This window comes from Castor canadensis, chromosome 13 (assembly GCF_047511655.1).
Source record: "Castor canadensis chromosome 13, mCasCan1.hap1v2, whole genome shotgun sequence".
NCBI classification, from domain to species: Eukaryota; Metazoa; Chordata; class Mammalia; order Rodentia; family Castoridae; genus Castor; species Castor canadensis.
In genome coordinates this window covers 65,732,066-65,737,176 of record NC_133398.1, presented here as the reverse complement: position 1 = coordinate 65,737,176, position 5,111 = coordinate 65,732,066, and positions in this window count along the sequence as shown.

Genomic DNA, 5,111 nt, shown 5'->3' with positions numbered 1-5,111 from the left:
GGACAATCTCCTTCATGTCTCAGCTCATGTGTAACCTATGCTATGCAATATCTCCGGGTTCTCTCTCCATCTTACTAGTTAGGCTCTCTCCTTTGTGATCATCATACTGTGCTATAATATGCTTCTAGCCAAAGGGCTTCTAGCCAAAGAGTCCAGAAGAAATCCATCCTGTCCTTCACTTGCCAAGTCTGAGCTCTGGTTATAGCTGCCTCCACCAAGAGGAAGAAATGACTCTTTCTAATTCAAACAAAGTTGCATATATGCTAGTTGTCTTGTTTTTCCACCTTATTTGAGGTCCTTGAGGATCTCATCCATTTTTATTTGTCTCTTAGCACAGTACCTGATGCAAAGAAATTTCAGTGAAATGTATTTTGAATGAATGATAAGAAAAAATGGAGAGCTACTGCGAAGACACATGGAAAATAATTTCATGTGATCCTAAAAGTAAATCAACTGAATAGCAAGCCAGAAGTCAGACACATGCTAACACGCTGCTGAGAAGGCAAGGCCACCAAAGCCCCATTTTGCCAAAAGAATAACAGGGACCAGTGAAAGTAGTATAAGGATCAGTCAGAGTTTTTAGAAGACTCAGAACCAGCATAGAAATAGGCTTCCCAGAACTGACACCAAATTTTCATCTCTCTTCAGATTTAAGGAAAGACGGAGTCTCTGAGAAGGTTATATTGGTCATCATATTTAGAATCTACCAAAACCAGCAAATTCAGAGAACAAGAAGTAATCACAGGAAAGTGATCATGACAAAGCCTTGAATTTTTCATTGCAAATAAAATTTTATTTTTTCATTCATTTAGACAGGCTGTGTAAGATAAGAAGCATATACTTGGTTTCTGCTCTTGGTCCCTGACAGAGTTCCCAAAATCCTTGTAATTTCCATAATGGTGGAGGTAACAGAAGCATCTTACACTGAATTGCTAAATGGCAGTGGAATTTCCTGCAAATAAGTGCATCTTTTGTTTTAATGAGGTGACTCTTGGTGGGTATCTGGATAGTTTCAGGATAGGGGCTGGTCAGAAAGATCAAGCCATATTAGAGGCTTGGAACTTTCAGTCCCACCCCCGGCCTCTGAGGAAGGGAAAGGGGCTAGAGGTAGATTTAATATTCAATCATGTTTGTGTAATGAATCTTCATAAAAATCCCTAAACTATGAGGCTCTGGGGTAGTGAACACATCCACGAGCCAAGAAACTGGTGCACCCCAATTCTACAGGGCAGAAGCTCCTGCCCTTGGGAGTGAGATCCTTATCTATGTATCAGTTCACCTAGTTGTTCATCTGTATCTTTTATCATACACCAGCAAATGTAAGTAAAATGTTTCCCCGAGTTTTGTGAGCCATTATATGCAAATTATTGAACCTAAGGAGAGACTCATGGGAACCTGATTTGTACCTTGATGTTGGCCTGGAATATTGGTGGCCTGGACTTGGGATGGGCATCTGAAATGAGTCCAGTCCTATGGGCCTGACCCCTTAACCTGAGGGGTCCGACACTAATCCCAGGTAGTGTCAGATGTAAACTGAATTGTAGATACTCAGCTGGTATCTGCAGTGTTGGACAACTGGGTGTTGATGTGGGAGGATGGAGGGAAACCCATATATTTGATGTCGGAAGTGTTATGAGTAGAGTAATATGTTTTTCCTTTTAGGTTGAATTTGGAAATAACACAAAGAATGTGTTGAGTCATTAATATATGAGGATCCCCCAACTGCTGAGGTCCCTGACTTTGTTGAGAGAGGCACACCCCAGATGAATAAGTACCTTAGTATGAGTTTTTAAATGGGGTTTATTTGATCTGTTTTGTAAGAATTCCTCTGTTGTGTCCAGGTAAGTGTCTCTCTGACAAGACTATATGCTCCAAAAGTTGAGAACACAACTTTAGCACCTTGTACTATCTGAGACTGTGATGCTCTGTGAGATGTGCAAGGTACTGGATTTTCAGGGAGTTTACAGCTGTCACTGACACTGATAAAAATAAGGAAGTGCAGAAGTCAGGCAGGGTGGTACATGCCTGTAATCCCAGCACCTGGGAGGTTGAGGCATTCCAAAAGATTATGAGCTCAAGGCCAGCCTGGGCTACAATAGAGAGAGCCTGTCTTTTTAAAAAAGAAGAATTTCACTTTGGGATTATGAAACAGATTTCTCCATGAAATGAACTGACATCTTATAAAACCCCAACTTGGACTTTGCCTTCTTATATCATTCTCCTTCAGACTGGTTTCTGAAGCTATGATTGTGGTTCTACAGTAAGAGGAACTGAGAATTTTGAATACAGTATGTTATCATGTGATTTCAGGATAAAATGTTATTCAAATCAAAACCCTTAAACACACATATACAGAAAGGAAAGTAGGATAAAATATCAAAAATTCCATTTTTCTTTTTTCAAAATTTAATCCCAGATCTCCATAGTTTTAAAGCCAATGCAGCAGTCAGGAAGCTATTTGATAGCGCTTTGGACCAGATTATCTCTTTTCACCTAAGGGACTTTCTAGTCTACTTTCCTAGAATCAGACTTGTGGTCAAGGCAATATGAAATCATTATTGAAAAGAATTGAGATAAGGTCTTTTTGAGACATTAGTACCAGGAACTTCAATGATAACCTCCCAAGAGGTCATCTATGCTAGAACCAAGAATTGGACAATTGCAAAGTTTCCTCTTTTTAAGGCAATGAAAAGTGCTGACTTTATTTCTAGAAGGCAGTGAGGCTAGTTAATTTCTTTCTCCTTTAGGAAAATAAATAATATCCAAATAGCAGATACTAATTTTTTAAATGTTTCAATTCTTAAAAATGCTTGCTTATTTTCAGGAAATTTTAGAAAGCCTAAGAAAATTCAAAAGAAAAGGATCCCTCCAAATGCTACCAACTAAGCATGAACTCACAGTATCTTGCTCTAGCTTTTCAAGTTATGAAGAAAATCAACACCGGGTTCTAAATTCACTAAGTAGCCAAATACACTAAAGATCAGTGGAATGGTATGAGAAAAATCATCCAGAAATTTTTTATGCCAAAATAAGAAAGTATGTGAATGTTGATAATTACTTTCAATGTAATGAAACCAGAATCTTCTTGTGAAGATAACCTGCCCACACTGGTTAGGGTCACAACTCTGTTAGCTCAGTGGCAGAAAGTTCCTGATTCACACCAAGTTCTTTGTCTTGTGAGTGCAATGAATGTACTTCACTGACAATGGAGGATGAGAGTATAGATAAGAAGTTTATTAAGAGAAAAAGGGAGGTTCCCACATGAGACAGGGAGGGGTCCCAAGCAGGTTGTGGGTGAATTTTAGGTCTGGGGCTTTTTACCCTGATTGCTCCTGGGAGTAGCGCATTTTCTATGATAATTAGGTGTGCAGAAAGCAGTATTCTGGTTGGCCATGCCCACAACCTTCTAATCAGACCATTTAAGTCCTTCCCGCCTTTCCCCTTTCCTACCCACCTGAGTTGGGGGGCAGGGGTTTCGAGGAACCTCATGGAAGTTTCCTGGGGGCCCTTGATTCTAACTACACCTGCCTGATTTCCTCTAACTACCTAGCCCATTCCCTCAGTAAGACAGTTCAAATTTTATGACGTGTCATATGACTCATTTTTTCAAACAGGTCAGAAAGGTTTTGGTACATTTATTTGCTGTTCTACATTTTGGAGGAAAACTAAAAGCAGCTTCTCAGATACTCAGGGCCACACATACACATATATACCCCCATTCAGGAAAGTTAGAAAAACCCCAGAACAAGCAATTCCAATTCATGCTTTTGAAAACATTTGGCTGGAAAATATATTACTTATAATTCCAGTTACAAGACATTTCTTCTGGCCATCATAACATTTGTTTTCTGGCATAGCTCCTCTTTGCTTCTTTACCTGGTTCTCAGAAGATATCTAAAGTGATCTAATTCTAATGACCACATAAAACAGACTGCTGAGTTTCTAACTGGACATCATGGGATTGCTTTGAAACTGAGTTTTGTGGCTTGATTTAAGCACCAAAAATGTTTGAGTGATTACACCTGGCTTGGCATATAAAAACAACAATAGCAGCCACAAAACACTTTATTTTTAGTTCATACTGTGCATAGGCACTAGTCTGTGTACTTATTTAATCTTCATAACATAGTCCTCCCACAAGGTAGATGCCATTATTGTTCCCATTTGATATGAGACACAGAGAGTAATTTGCACAATGTCCCAGAGCTAGTTCACAATGCCATAATAGGAGCCTGGTAATCTGTCTCCAGAGTCCACACTACTAACTTACCTGATTGTCTCATCTACCAACTGATTTCCTCAGTTGAAAAACTGTATCGATTCCCTCTTCTTACCCTCCTCCTTCAATACATCTGCCTGAGTAACTGAATTCTAAGTTCAATAAAGTGTATTCTCTAAAACTCCCTTTCCCAAGGTCCATGGGAAACGCTGGCTATTTGCCCATAAAGCTCAGTTCACTCCCAACCTGAAGTGCCTTAATAAAGACTAACAGTTTATTTGTGGTGTCAAAAAGAAGAAGGGTTCGGGTTTTTTTTTTTTTTCCTGTTCATTTAGCATGAAGCGTCTAATAGGTTGTGGCTGTGAGCTGCCCTTCCCCACCCTCCCTGTAGCTAGCCCCAGGTGAGGTCTTCTGAGTATCAATTTCACAAGATCTGCCTCAAATGAAGATAGGTCATGTGCTCCCAATGCAGCTGCATCTTGCCTTAGTGTTGCTGTTAACTGCACATTTCATCTATAGGAATTTAAGGAAATGATCATGAATTACAAAAACTCTCCTGGTTGGTGACTTAGATAAACCTTAACAGTTTTTATTTTCTCTACTGGAAGGGTGACCAACATTATCAAAGCAAAGAAGGAAGCCCTCAAGCCATTATGTTAACAATTCTGTTCTTTGGATAAGGCGACATGAAACCTTGGTATAAAAGAGCTAGAGTGGAAATCCAACATCATACCCACCTTTTACAGACAAGGAAACTGTACCTTGAATGCAGTGCTTATGCAAAGACACCTAATTTGTGACTTGAAAAAAATAATAATTCCTTTTTAAGCTTATTTTCTTTTTAAAAAGAAAAAAATAGAAATTAACTAGCCTATCTGGCCTTCTAGAAATG